Below are 15,873 nucleotides of genomic sequence, written 5' to 3' on the forward strand. Positions count from 1 at the left end.
TAACTAGGGCTATTTTATTATTAAAGTGAGGAGAAGAAAACAGGAAACAAAATGATAGAACCCAAATAATAAATTGGTTACATGTGTTAAAATCTCTTCTTTATGCCTCTGAGAGCATTTAACAGAGATTACATCTTGGAAAGTAAAAACAGAGATTACATCTTGGAAAGTAAACCGCTCTGGGGATGTTCTTCATTTGATAAGTTAAAACCTAAGTATATGTTGTCCCAAATTTACTAAGGCCAGCTTAGTATCTCATAGGTTACTATTATTATTATTAATAAAATTATTAATTATATATTATATATATTATATATATTAATTATTAATAATAATAATTATTAAGTTTTTATAATTGGGAAAAGAATTTGTTTAAGGGCAGGAGGATCCTCTTAGCTATTAATAATAACCAGACAGTTTAGAACAGGGCAAAATAAGTAGTTTTATGAAATCAAAGAAGATATTTAAATCAGTTACTTAGAAGAAGCCTGTGGCAAATTGCCGGCACTACTATGATGGGTCTCGCGCTTCCTTTTCTGGTGGGGGGGGGAGAGGGGGTTCAGGGCACCGTTTCTTGCCCCTGAACTGGGGTATTACCTGCCCCACTAGTGTCCTGGAGGAGGGGAGTGGAGAGGGAGGGACCTGGGCCTGCCCTCTACTCCGGGTCCCAACCCAGGGGCCCTAGAGATAGCAGTAAACCACTAGAACTAGCAGTTCCTTCTCCTGGGCTACTTCTGTCTCCTGCTCTTCAGCTTTTGGGGCTTCCTGCCCTCCCTCTGCACAAACCAGGTGTCCCTTTATCGAGGGTCTAGGTGGTCTTAGCCCACCACAGCACTTCTCCAAACTCTCCTCTGCTTCCCTCCAAACTGCTCTTTGCTCCAGTGCCAATCCACTCTGCTTCAACTCCTCCAAACTGCTCTCTACTCCCACATCAATCCACTCTGCTTCAACTCCTCCAAACTGCTCTCTGCTCCAACACCAATCCACTCTGCTTCAAGTCCTCCTCTTGTCTGATTGAAGCAGGGTTTTTTATCATGTGACTGGCTTCAGGTGCTCTGACTGGCTTCAGGTGCTTTAATTAATTTATAGCAAACTTTTTTCCCTCTACAGGGAATAAGGCTCCCTTTCTCACACTCTCCTGCTGCCCTCTGGCCATGCTGTATCGCAAAGCCATTTAAAGAGATGTCTTGAAACAGCTAATTACAAATATGAAGATTCTTAAAGATGATTAAACCCCACTATTTCTCTGTTCAGCAGTGTTTATCCCCTGTCTCCTCTCCAGGAATACATGGTGTAACCATTTGGTGATTAAAAGGAGAAACTGTTAAGATATTAAGTTACAACAGCATTTCCATATCCCAATAAAAAAATCACACACATTTGTAAATCAGGTCCTTTGAAAGTGTCTTAGTTAACTTCCTCTTACCAATCCTTGCTGAAGTCTTGGGAAGAGTTCTTGGTTTGATTTCTTCTTGAATCTGCTCTGGTTTTCTTAGCTGTCTGTGGTAGCTTGCTTTTAGAGATTAATAGGATAAGTTGATGCATGCTTGCTGGTTAAATAGGTTAGCGGGGTGTGTGCGTGTGTTTGAGCATGGTTATCAGGGAGCGTGTTTGTTTGAGGACTGCTCACTTCAGAGGTTTTTTAAATACTCTTCTTCTTCCTTTGCCCATGAAGTTAGAGGAAAACAGACCTCTTCCAGGGTTTTCTAGATTTAAAGATGGTTGCTATCTTTGGCTCATTAACTTCTATTCGGTTGTCCTTTGTAGCCCCTTCATCTTATGAACATGTAGTTTGTTAATTCATATATGAATTAGGGTTGTCATTCTTTCTTGACAGTCATATTTCCTTTTTCTTTATGACGGGAAATTCTCAGGACTTCTTTAAAGTTAATTTTAACTTTCTTTACTCCATTTCTGAAATGTTTCTTTAATTTTATGAGAGACCAGCTGGAAATTAATTTCCGTTTTCAAAAATTCCGAACACTCCAGTTCTTTATTGAAAGCTTTTTACTTCCTTTTAAACACTGTTCTAAACAATTCAGTAATTCTTAAAAAGAATCTTTAGCATAAATAGTTATTAAAGAAATTGCTGATTTTTTATAACAGTTTTTGGAGAAATGATTCTTCTTGTCTTCCTGAGGTAGGTGAGGGAATTTCTTGAGCAAAGCCAGTAATTAATTATCCATTAATATAAATATTCTGTACTTAAATGGCTTTTTATTCTAGTAATTAGTTTAGCAATATCATTAGATTTCATGTTGTTGCACAAAGCATTTTACTATTTACACAGTTAATGATATTAGGAATTATGAGGAGCTTTGCATTTAGCTACCATAGTTGCAAGTATACATTTCACAAAGATGTTTTCCATTTCAGCATTTAAGAAATTAACAAAAGGTTTAAAACATTTCCAACTACACACGTTTTTCCTAGAGGCTTTTCTTTGCAAAGAGGGGAAGGCTGGGCTTACTTTACCTCTAGGTGTTATGGTTTGATAAGGATCTTCAGTGTTAATTCTCTGTGAAGTCCTTTTGACCAAATTGTGTTTACTAGTTGAAGCCTTTACATTTAAAACTCCTATCCTACATTTTGTTTGACATACCCATCATAACAACCAAGCATATATCCATTTTTCAAAACATAGTATAAAAGCAATTGGCAAAGAAAATGTAAAGCAAGAAAAAGTTAAAAATGCAGCTTTTCTGATTTTATATAAACACCCTTAGGAGTAATAAATGTGGTTTTATAGCCAAGGAGGAGTTACATCCATGAGACTTACTTGTCTCTGGAACACCAGAAAGCAGAAGCCTCCTGGAAATTCCTTTGGTTAATTAAATTTTTTTATAACAAAACTAATTAAAATATGCAGTATTGTTATGTTTTCAAATATCTCGGCTATGACATACTTGTTGTGATGGGTTTGGTCACAGAGATCCTCTTGGGACTGTCACCTGAAGTACTGAAATTACCTCTGAGTACGTTTTCCCTGCCAGCTTGGGACTCTAGAACCCTGCCTTGTTGAGCCAGACATACTAGCCTGCTGCAGACTTTAGTAAAACTGCTCAGAAGGTTACCTATCTGCAGCACCCAGACACCCAGCTCCCAATGGGATCCAAACCCCAAATAAATCTGTTTTACTCTGTATAAAGCTTATATAGGGTAAATTAATAAATTGTTCGCCCTCTATATCATTGATAGAGATATACGCACAGCTTAATACAGATTAATACCAAGTATTAATCACTTACCCTGGGTTCATTAATAAACAGAAGTGATTTTATTAAGTATAAAACGTAGGATTTAAGTGGTTTCAAGTAATAATGGACCGAACAAAGTAAGTCACTAAGCAAAATAAAGCAAAAACATGCAAGTCTAAGCCTAATACATTAAGAAACTGATTACAGGTAATATCTCACCCTCAGAGATGTTCCAATAAGCTTCTTTCACAGACTAGACTCCTTCCTATTCTGGGCCCAATCCTTTCCCCTGGTACAGTCCTTGTTAGTTCCAGCAGACATCTCAGGTGATAAGCTGGGGTTTTCTCATGATTGGCCTCCTTTGTCCTGCTCCATCCCCTTTTATAGCTTTGGCATAAGGTGGGAAACCTTTGTCTCTCTGGGTCCCCACCCCTCCTTCTAAATGGAAAGGTACCAGATATAAGATGGATTTCATTATCAGGTGACATGGTCACATGTCACTGAAGTCTCCATTCCCTATGGGCTGGTCCATGCTTACACAGGAAGGCTTTTAAGTAACTAAGGCCATTTACAACTGATTGTTTCTGGAGCACCCTTAACGGCCTCCACTTAATATGTTTGCATCAGTGATACAAGTTTATATCTTATTCTCCGAACTCCAGATATAGAAATAATACATTTAAACAAATAGGATGAACACACTTAGTAGATTACAAGCTTTCTAATGACACCAAAGAAGGTGTCATTTAGCATGAAGCATATTCCAGTTATGTCATATTCATAAGCATATTTCCATAAAGCATATGGAGTGCAACATCACACCCTCCTCCTGAACTTATTGCCAGAGACTTGGACACTGTCCATGGCAGAGGCAGCACATTTAAAATTCTGGTTCAGCTCTGGTCATACCCCCATCCAGCATTATCAAACACTATAATGCTATTCATAGGGGTTCTTGCAAAGTTCTGGGTTCCTGGTCCCCAGGTGCCTGAAAACGTGTTAGGGTGTAGAATTGCTAACAGAATGCAGACAGCAATATCTATTAAACTGTAAGTGTCTTGGCATTTAGCCACCAATGCCATGAGGTGGTGTGTCTCAGTTTCCCTTTCCACACAGCAGCATAGGCCTGTTATGCTTTTGCTGCTATGCCAAGCTTCCAGCCTGTTTATAGGTATAAGCTGAAAAGCAACATGCTTGTTGGACTGTCTTGTCACCATCCCTAGCATGTATAAAAGTTTTTTCCAAAAATCAGGTATGTTACACATCTTCAAAGCATTTACCATTAATATTAACTCCTTTGTCTTGACCTATAGGTGCAGTAGCCAAAGACACAAGATATCTAGCAAATCCATGGCAGACAGGTGCGCACCGTTTAGCTTGTGCAGTGTCAGTTGCATTTCCTAATTTCTTTGTGTACCATGGTAGGGGTTTAGACACAGAGTCTTCTGTCTTTTTGGTGAAGGCTCTTAATTCAGGTATGTGTTTTGGGTTTTGGCAAGGAAAGAGTACACTGCAGCCATGCCTGCTGTCAAGGTTCCTCCCCCACTCTGAACTCTAGGGTACAGATGTGGGGACCTGCATGAAAAACCTCCTAAGCTTATCTTTACCAGCTTAGGTCAAAACTTCCCCAAGGTACAAAATATTTCACCCGTTGTCCTTGGACTGGCCGCTACCACCACCAAACTAATACTGGTTACTGGGGAAGAGCTGTTTGGACGCGTCCTTCCCCCCAAAATACTTCCCAAAACCTTGCACCCCACTTCCTGGACAAGGTTTGGTAAAAAGCCTCACCAATTTGCCTAGGTGACTACAGACCCAGACCCTTGGATCTTAAGAACAATGAACAATCCTCCCAACACTTGCACCCCCCCTTTCCTGGGAAATGTTGGATAAAAAGCCTCACCAATTTGCATAGGTGACCACAGACCCAAACTCTTGGATCTGAGAACTTGTAAAAAACTGAATGCTTTTTCATTGAAGACTTTTAATAAAAAATAGAAGTAAATAGAAATAAAGAAATCCCCCCTGTAAAATCAGGATGGTAGATATCTTACAGGGTAATTAGATTCCAAAACATAGAGAACCCCTCTAGGCAAAACCTTAAGTTACAAAAAAGATACACAGACAGAAATAGTTATTCTATTCAGCACAATTCTTTTCTCAGCCATTTAAAGAAATCATAATCTAACACATACCTAGCTAGATTACTTACTAAAAATTCTAAGGCTCCATTCCTGGTCTATCCCTGGCAGAAACCAGCATACAGACAGACACAGACCCTTTGTTTCTCTCCCTCCTCCCAGCTTTTGAAAGTATCTTGTCTCCTCATTGGTCATTTTGGTCAGGTGCCAGCGAGGTTACCTTTAGCTTCTTAACCCTTTACAGGTGAGAGGAGCTTTCCCCTGGCCAGGAGGGATTTCAAAGGGGTTTACCCTTCCCTTTATATTTATGACACCTGCCCTCGGCCCCTCCCTCTGGAATCTCTTTGTGTCAGGCCTCACCTGCTTGTGAAGCTTCCCAAGTGCAAAGTGTTTCTTCCTCTTGCCTTGAAGGAACAGTTTTATCTCTTACAAGCGTAGCAGGAACAACATCCTTCAGTGGAGCGCTTTGGATTGTTAAGATCCCCTCGGTCACCTCACTCTCTGTTTCCAAAAGGTCAGCTGGGTGGACTCTCCCCTCCAGGATACATGTCCCTGTGCACCCTAGGGCAGGGCCTGTCCCCTGCTGACCTGCAACTTCCTGGCAGTCAGCAGCTGGGAAGGCCCCTCTGTTACCAGGTGGATCATCCTCTTCCCCCAGGGAGATGATCACAGGACAGGAGCTGGCTCTATCCACCTCAAGGACCTGCCTTCAGCTCTGGGGCTAGAGGAACTGGTCTTGACCATCTCTGCCCCCAAAAGCCCATTTTCCACTGCTACAGAGGAATTCAAGAGACACTCTTCTATTTTCCTAGCAGCACATGTGACTTCATCCTCCGCTCTGGGGCTTTCAGCACAAGATTCCTTCTTGTTGCTAACAAACGCTGGGACAGAATCTGTCACATTAAAAAAGTCATGCCGCAGTAGAAACGGTGCAAAATTGTGTGTCACTACTGTGACAGTCAGTTCAGCAAATCACCAGTTTCCATGTGTACCTTAGCTAAAGGTGCTTGGAGCACTTTGCCATTAAGCTTAACAGCATGTATATGCTCACTGCTTGGTTGTGTAGAAGCAACCTTTACAAATCCTGTGTGGTAAGAGGCAGCAGCCTGGGATACTACTGCATCCACCTTTTTGTACCACAAATACTGTTTTACATCGTCACTGCACATATTCAGGAACTGCTCCTGAGCAACCAAATCACATATTTCTTAAAAGCTTGTAATGCCTTTTTCCCCTTAGCCATTTGCCTAACAAATCCCTCATTTCATTTACATGAGCCACATTACTTAATCCAGTTTCCCTCTTAAGGCTCCTGAATTTAACCCTGTAGGTTTCAGGTATAATCTGAAACTGTTTCAAAACTGATTCCTTAAATACACCATAGTCTGAAACATCAGCAATAGCCATTTTATTGAATATGTCCAGAGCTCTTCCAGTCAATTTTGCAACCAAAGTAGTCATCTTTTGATCCTCAGGAATCGCATGGAAAGTGCACAGTCTCTCAAAGGTGATGAAATATTCGGCAGTATCACTGGATTCATCATATGGTGGGCATAACCGTTCCCATTTGTGGATTTTTGGAGAAGTGAAGCCAGCTGCTGAAGAGTTCTGTATCTTGCACTTCATTACACCCAGTCCATGCTTCATGCATTTGGGCCTGTATTTCTTTGTCTTTTAATTCCAGTGCAGGTTTTTGTGCTTCTATCTGAGCCTGTTTCTGGGCCTCAGTTTCTTTGTCTTTTAACTGCAGGTCTTGCTCCTCTGTCTCTCTTTCTCCTGCCTTTTTTCATTAGCCTCTAGCTGCCTGAGTTCCAGGGCTTGCTGGTGCGCAGCTTTCTCCCTGGCAATTTGTGCATCAGTTTGCATTTGTCTTAATTCCATCTGCCTTTTGTATTCATTTTCCTTCTCAGCAATCTGCAACTTGTGCAGTTCCAAGTTTTGAGAACTTCTTTTGAGCTTCGCTCTTGCTCATTTTGCTTATTTTTCTGTCCCTAATTCCCTTACCCGAAATAAGCAAATAGAAACTCCTTTGTCTGTTCTCCAGCCACCACACTCAAAGCTCACTTAAAGTCATTACCAGTGTCTCAAAGCAATCAACTGTGCACATATCCTGCCGACTATGCTACTGTGACGGGTTTGGTCACATAGATCCCCTTGGGACCGTCACTTAGTAGATTACAAGCTTTCTAATGACACCATAGAAGGAGTATTTAGCGTGAAGCATATTCCAGTTATGTCATACTCATAAGCATATTTCCATAAAGCATATGGAATGCAATGCCACACTTGTAAAGGCACAAATAAGTTTGTAGTGACCTAATATTAAAAATGTTGAATAATTTCATTAAGATCATTTTTGCATCAATGGGGAAGTCTTCCTCCCCACCAAAAACTTAAATTATAGGTATATTTTGACATGCAGAAAAGGTGTGCGCATAGTTTGCTGTGATGACATGGTGTCTCTGAGAGTCCTATGTGCTTCAAGCTAGGAATACATTATAAAAAGAACTTAAAAATTGAGAGAGAACTGCAGTTACAAGATCAAGCAGAATTTTTTTTAAATGGATTAGATTAAGATTGTTAAGAAAAAGGTAGGAGATCATATTTTAGTGGATGCTTTGCTGGAAGAAAGCTAGTTGATGCATTTTGCTCTTAATTTTTTTCTGTAATATTGCTTCATGTACTAAAGTGACCTGATCTATGTAGGTTTTGCCTTTTAATTTCTTTTTTAAACATAGGAAAGGAAAGGAAAGCCTAGCCTGAAGCTTTATAGTTGAAGGATGCTATCTGTAATATAAGCTTTTCTTATCTAGTTTGTTTTTGTATGTTAGTTTTTCTAATGGTTTCTTTAATGATTGTCTTTTCAATTGATTTTTTAAACTTGGCAATTACCTTTAAAATGTAAAATCATTAACAATTTCAAGGGTATGTTTTAAAATCAGACCATTTAAAAAATACCTGCCCCGATATAATTTGCAGAAGCCAGTGTTCAAGAGTCAGTGTCTTGCTCTGTGACAGCAGGTGGTATTTTTTTCTATTATGTTTGTGATAAAGGCAAGTAACATAGTCCTTGCCTGTGGAACTCTCAACATAGAGTTAAAAGTACTTTTCAGTTGCAGTGCTTTAAACCCAAAGATTTCAAAGCATTACTAAAACTGAGTTAAGGCTTATACTCTGTGAGGTAAAGTAGTATTATTATCCCTATTGTACTAGTGGAGAAACTGAGCCCCGAAATTAGTGGGCTGACTTTTAAAAAGGCTGAGCGCCTGAGGCTAACTTAATAGGAGTTGTAGCTCCCTAGGACCTCTGAAAATAAACCCACAAGTGATTTGCTCAGTGTCACAAAATGAGTACATGACATTACCTGGGACAGGGCCTGGAAGTCCTTACTTTCAGTCCTGTGCTTCAAAGCCATCTTTCCTGTCCAATACCCATATTGTTTTAGGTAGTTGTGATATCACCAGTTTTTGAAAGGGAAATACAGAATTTTGAGCTCCAAAGTGAAGAAGGAACTGTTTTCAAATATTTAATTTACAAAAGGCGTATAAACTAATTTAATTAGTTAAGTAAACAGATATTGCAAGCATATATTTCATTAGGGGTTTAGTTTCTTAATGGAGCATTGGACTTTAAGTTTTCAGTATTTGGGTGGCAAGTTTGTATGTAATAAAGCACAAAAACTATGTTACAAGAATATTATTAAGCTTGAATTATTATTTTTATTGAATTATTATTAAGCTAGAATTAGGGTTGACTGTACAATCTTAATTCATCCCTCCTCGTTCATGTGCATTATAATACAGTCTTTACACCATCGCTAGGGCCCTACCAAATTTACTGTCCATTATGGTCGGTTTTATGGCCATAGGATTTGAAAATTGGTAAATTTCACGTTTTCAGATGTTTAAATCTGAAATTTCATGGTGTTGTAACTGTGGGGGTCTTGACCCAAAAAGGGATCGGGGGGCGGGGAGTTCGCAAACCTGCTGTAGGAGGATCATGGGATTGCCACCCTCACTTCTGTGCTGCTTTCAGAGCTGGACTCCAAAGGCAGCAACAGTAGAGCTTCCTGCAGCCGCAGGAGGTTCTCGGGGGTGGAGGTGGGTCGGATCTCACCCATGCTGCTGAGAGCGCCCCAGCCAGGGGCTCCTAGCTGCTAATCCTGGCCGTCTTGGAAGGGACAACCAATGTTCCTTCTAATTTTTCCCATCCGTGTGCAACTGAATTTTATGTGCACCAATGTATTGGTGATTTGCTGGGGCAGAGGGTTGGGGTGTTGGGGAGTGCGGGCTCTGGGGTGGGGCCAGGGATGAGGGGTTTGGGGAGCAGGCTGCCCTGGGGCTGTGGTAGGGAGAGAGGACTCCCCTCCAGCCTTTGGTCCCCACAAGCTGCACTGGGCTGGGGGAGTCCTCTCTTCCTGGTGCAGCAGCATTGTGGGCGGAGGTGTATGGCCCTGCTGCAGCCCCGGGATTGGGGCGGGGGAGCGGCGTTTGGCCCCACCTCAGCCCCAGGGGGAGGGGGGTGGGCAGCAAGCGTTTGGCCCCACCGCAGCCCCGGAGTCAGGAGTGGGGGGCGTTTGGCCCTGCCGCAGCCCAAGAGTTGGGAAAGAGGTGTCTCTCCTTGCTGCATTGCAGCCCTGGGCTGGGGGCGGTGCTGCAGCCCTACATGCCCCAAGGTCCCCCATCGCCACCCTCACCTCACCCCACTGCCATCTTCCAGGCCCACCTTGGCCAAACCCCTGAGTACAAAGTGCATGCCTGCGCAGCTCTGCTAATTAAGTGCGTGGCCCTTGGTGGCCTGCTGCGCAGCCGCACACCTTAGGGGGAATGTAGGGCAAGACTTGCTCTTCATCTGCACGGCTGCTCTTTGGGTATCTCTCCCGGTTGCAGAAAGCTCTGCACCCTTCCTTCCCACTTCTTGCCCCCGTCGCTCCGCAGGGGGAGGGGTGACTCTACAGGGTGCACCCCCCTTCCAGATGCAATTATTAGCTTGTTTCAATAAAATAAATAAAGTTTATGTGAACTTGACAGGGTTTATTGATTGACACTTAGCAGCAAATAACACTCAGGGCTCAACTCCCTGATTGGCAAGTAGGAGCATCTGAGTTTTGTAATGTAGTGATTTCAATTGATAGCCTCAAACTTGAGAACCACAGCCTTAAGTTAACAAAAACTTTGAGGAGGGGGTTGGAGTTAGGGTGATCAGATGTCCTGATTTTATAGTGATAGTCCCTATTTTTGGGGCTTTTTCTTATATAGGCACTTATTACCCCTCCCCCCCGTCCTGATTTTTTACACTTGCTGTCTGGTCACCCTAATTGGATTAGATGACCTCCTGAGATCTCTTCCAACCCTAATCTTCTATGATTCTATGAGAAACAAGTGGGGGGAAAAAAGTTCTGGTTTCAAATGTCATTAATTGAATGTCAGCATGGAGCATGCAGCAACCGTGTCTGTCTTCATTCCCTGTCTCTGTGCTGAAAACAGCTGTCTGTGTTTAGACACTGCTGTCTCTGCATCCATGGAGTTGGTTGGAATTGTCAGATAGCACTGAGCTAAACTTGCAAGATGTGGGATTCTGCCTTCCACTGAGTTCCAAAACTGTAGCACAGACAAACTACAGTCCTCTTCTTTCATAATGTTTTTGTAAGCAAGCATTTCCAACCTACAATTCTTATCAGAGCCAGGATTTGCATTAAGCAAGGTTAAATCCGACATCAACAGGTGCATTTGTGCAGGGTGAGAAATACACACTGCTTTTAGGAACCCTAAAGTTTCAGGTTGCTGAAACTTTTGAGCTGTTTTTGCTATGTCGATTGACTCTTCTCCATAGCAGTAGAGTGTTGTCTGAGCTTCTTTGCCATTCACGAACTCACCTGGTGAGCGCTGGCATTTAACTCAGCATTGTCAGAGTGATTTTCGTTTGACTGTGCTTCAGCCCAGAACAATACATCCATTGCTTTGTTGTACGCTTGGTGGACGGTGGCATGTTGAGATTCAAACCAAGCGATTAAGTCCATGGCAACGAACTGAACTTCCTCGTTCAGCTGAGCATAGTTTAGAAGGGTTGACAGTTCTGTTAAAACCTGCATTTTTGGTGTCAGTGTCAGCTCTTCTGAGACGAAGTCAGCGTAGTGCTTCAGATGAGCTGCAGAGTATTGTACAGCCCCAAACTAGGAATCCCAACGAGTAATTACTGGCTCTTGGGGAAGTGCAGTTTTTTGTTCCCCAATTTCAGTCACGTTTGCAATGTGCTGCCTGTATCAAAGTATGTGGCTAGGGCAGTGTTAAAAGATCTATTTAATGTAGCAGACCAGTTTATCAACTTTACCAAACTCGCACCTCCACGGCTCCCTGACGAGAAATTAGATGTGCATTACATGTAAGATGGACCACATTTGGCATTAGACCTTGGAGAACTGATTTGAAAGATTGTCATATAAGTTGTGTATTGTCACTTATGAAAACAGATACTTTGTCAAAGTTTGCACTATATTTTGAAACGGTTTTAATTATTGCTTGAGGAACTGTAGTGTACTTAACAGCAAATGCAGTCGGCAAGCACTGTTAGCTTTTCTGTCCGTACATCTTCAGCCTTTTCAGAAACAAAATCAAACAGAACGTGCAGTGTTTAGTTGTCTTGCTCATCTGTGGACTCATCTGAAATCATTGTAAAAGACTCAAATAGGTTAATTTGAGACTCCTTCTTCTCAAAATGTGTAGCAAAAACCTTCGGAAGGTAGTCCTGTCATAGCTGCTTCTCACTTGGTAAGCAACCGGCATTTTGTACATTCCATTGAATGAACTCACGCAGCTTTGGGTGATCAGGTTTTTTTAACGGTGTATTAGCACTTGCAAATGCATCCACGAGTTCTATTCTAGCTCAATGATGGGTCTCAGAGCTCTCTGTTGCCTTCTTAAAAAGAGAAGAAATTGTGGGGTTTTTTTTCAATTTTTCATTTACCAGAAATGCACTATCTTCAGCTCTCTTTCTGCTTTGATGGGTTTCCAAGTCTAAGGCCATGTCTACGCTACCAATTTTTGTCGACAAAAGTGATGTTGACACCCAAAAGTCGACATAATAAAAATCAGAATCTCATGTTCATACTAGCTTCCTCTGTCGACAGATTACATCCACAGTGGGAGCACCATCATTGGCCATGTGAGCAATGCCCTGCGAGTACCTATCCTACAGTCTGTGATCCAATTTCTATACAGTATCAGAATGCTTTACAGACAATTAATTAATTAAATTTTGATGTCTGGCCTGTGAGTTGAGCGGGTGATATTACAAATGGAGAGCAGAGGCACAGAGAACTTCAGGTCGAAAGTGTACACTAATTTTGTGTGGTCAATTTGAAACACCGAGGACCTGATCTTTAGCATTGTAAAGCACTTTGTATGTTCAAATAAAGCTCCCACTGACTTCAGCTGAAGCTATAAATGCTTAGCCCTTCTGTAAATCAGACTCAGAGGTCTCAAAGTAGGCACCCAGAAAATGAGAAACATGCACTTAGTGACCAACTGTGAAAACTTTGGTTTAAGTGACTTGCCCAGCATCATGTAGGAATGCTGTGGCAGAGGAAAGGATAGCACCTGTTTCTTCAGGGCAGTATTCAATAGCCTTAACCATGAGATTGTCCTTTCTTTTCCTGCAGTCCCCTGCCTCTTTCAGTACACATCACAACTTACTCAACAAATGAGACGGAGTCGTAGATCCAACAGCCTCCTTCACTACCCAACCCATATTCATCCCGAGATCAGGTTCATCCTGTGTACTGAATGAGGCATGGGTCCTGTGTGTGTGTGTGTGTGTGTACACGTATATATGTGGATGTCTGTGTATATATAGAATGTGATCATGTACTTAAAGACTGTATCATAATCATAGATACAAGGGGGTGAAATTAAGGTTGCACAGTCGACCTTAATTCTGGCGTTTCCTAACTTTAGAGTACATCATTTAGCAACCTTAATGATACTATTTTAACCTAGGAAATTGCCCTAAAAAGTTAGTTTGTTTTTTTTAAAGAAAGCAAACTGATAAAAATAGAAATTTCATGATGTAGCATCCTGGTTCATCAGATGGCTTGGAACCTGGAGCTCTATCACAAAGACCTCTGCCACTTTACTGATGGAATAACTGGTAGCAAAAGTAGGTTGTTCTCCTGCTATGTGGACCAACAGTATAGGGGAACAAGACACACAGTTTGCCAGTGGGTTTCACAGAAATTTTGTTGACAGCAGAGGAATGGTGCGAGACTCAAGAATCTTGAGTTCCATTCCAGGCTGTGGAGGGGAGTGTGCTCTCGTGGGCTCAAGCTCTTCTGCCCATTCTCCCAAACTTGACCCCATCAGGTTCATCATCTCTGTCCTGTCCCTGTTCCAGTCCTGTCTCTTCCTCTTCCCTGGCTATCCTAGTACCATTCTCTTTGCCTGCCCACACTCCACTCTTCAGCCTTCTCATCCCACTGTTCTTTTCCAATCAGTCTCAGTTCCCCTATCTCGCAGCTCCTTTTCCAGTCTGGCTCTCTTTCCCCCCCTTCCTTCCCCTGGGACCCAGTCCTAATCTCCCACCCAGGGTAACCCATCACATTTCAGTTGTCCCTTTGCATTTAAAACTAAGTGATTTATTAAACAAAGAAAGTAATTGTAGTTAGTGGCTTGATGGATTATTTCTGGTCATCATGGCCCAAATTTTCAAAATTATTTAGGTGCCTAAGGATGCAGATAGGTGTCCCTCTCCTGCATGCCCATCTCAGGCTCCTTGTTTCTTCCCGCTCTAGCTTTTAGTTCCAGTCTCTTCACCTAGTTGGTCCCACTTCTCCCTGCTTACTCCAGTCCCTTGTCAGAGTTGTCTACCGTCACCATTGCCCCAGTTCCCATTTAAATTAAGTTTTTGTCCAGTTATTGCTGTATTGAGCCCAATAACTTGAGCATAGGATATGATCATGGAGGATAGGTCCCTAGCCTCTGTTTGCCAGGTCAACTCAAGCTTTATAAATAAGTTACAATGTCACATGTTGCATTCGGTATCTATATTATTTTCAGCTTTTACAATGGAGTGAATGCTGGTATTTAGATTTTTTTTTCTAAATGTAATACTTTCAGTTTCTGTTCTGCAGGAAAGCTTTTGCCTTAATTATTTTTGGTTTCAGTTTAGCTAGCAGGCACAGAGACAATATTTTCTTCATTTGGAGTAATTCATTAAAGTTTGGAATCTAACTGCAAGTTGTAAAAGCAGGAGAGTTTGTTTTTCTTTTCCAATCTATAAATAAAAAATGAGTGGGAGAAGATGACATCTACTAATTCTAAGAACTTGAAAGACAGGGGGCAGATTATCAAAGGTATTTAGGCATCCAAAGATGCAGATAGGTGACTAGGGAGATTTTTTTTTAAAGTATCTAAGCAAGTTATGTGCCTAACTCATCTATCTGCATCCTTAGGCACCTAAATAGCTTTGAAAATTTGGGCCATGATGACCAGAAACAATCCTTCAAGTCACTAACTACAATTAATACTTTCTTTGTTTAATAAATCACCTAGTTTTAAATGCAAGGTATATTTTGTTAAAAGTTTTTTTTCTTATGTATCCAGCGCATTCAAGGTAATTTTATTTAATTAATAAAAACAAATTTAAAATGCTGTTTTTGTGCATTTTTAATTGAATTCCAATGTCCATTCTAATACAGCTTGGCACAAATCTTGAATAAAAAAAAATCATCCAGTAAATACATTGTTTACAATTTTTTAACATACTAAAAATGTAAAAATTAAGGATCTGAATAGATGTATGTTAAGTTATATAGTTGCTTAAATAAAATGTATATAGCTATAACGTATACTCTGGGTTACAATAAATTTAGTGGGTTTTTTTGTTGCTAACAGCTATATTTGGTTGTGAATCAACATGTTTTAGTGGTTATACCAACCTTTTTTTAGGAAAATAACTAAAAAGTACAAATGTAAAACAAGATAAAAATTATTTAAAGCAAGGTTTTTGCTTGCTCATTGAAATCATAATCAAAATTGGCGATTAAAATTACTTGGATTTGTATCAATCTGTCCTGACTCTCATTCAAACAAAATGTGGTGATTTCTGTGGGATATCTAGTACAACGTGGATTTACTGAATTTAGTTAAGTGAATTTCACTAATGTCTTCTGGGGGCCATACATTATGTTAACCCCCTATTTGAAGACCCGATGTTGCTAGTTTAGCTGCCAAAGCTAGCTGGAATACAGCTCTTTTAAAGCCAGCTGGTCTGTAAAGCCAGCTGATGTTCTCTTTTCTGCACTCTGGCTTTGGGAACCTGTGGTGTAGCATTTTCAAATCCTAGTGTTTGGCCTTCATGAGAATCTGAAAGTGACAATATTTCCATAGCGTTTTTTGGTTTTTTTTTTAATACCCTTCATCCCCTTCAGATAATTGGCATTGTAGCTAGTACATACGTAGAAGGATGCCTTTTCTCGGCAAATCCATTTTATGTACAATAATAGTCTAAAACATGAAGTTTCAGAATTACAGACCATTAGG

General features: G+C 41.0%; 1 protein-coding gene across 7 annotated transcripts in view; it reads left to right on the plus strand.

Moving 5' to 3' along the window:
• Positions 1 to 15,873, plus strand: part of TDRD3 (tudor domain containing 3) — a 443,000-nt gene that overhangs the window by 134,791 nt on the left and 292,336 nt on the right. The window lies entirely within an intron of this gene.

This window comes from Lepidochelys kempii, chromosome 1 (assembly GCF_965140285.1).
Source record: "Lepidochelys kempii isolate rLepKem1 chromosome 1, rLepKem1.hap1, whole genome shotgun sequence".
Classification (NCBI taxonomy): domain Eukaryota; kingdom Metazoa; phylum Chordata; order Testudines; family Cheloniidae; genus Lepidochelys; species Lepidochelys kempii.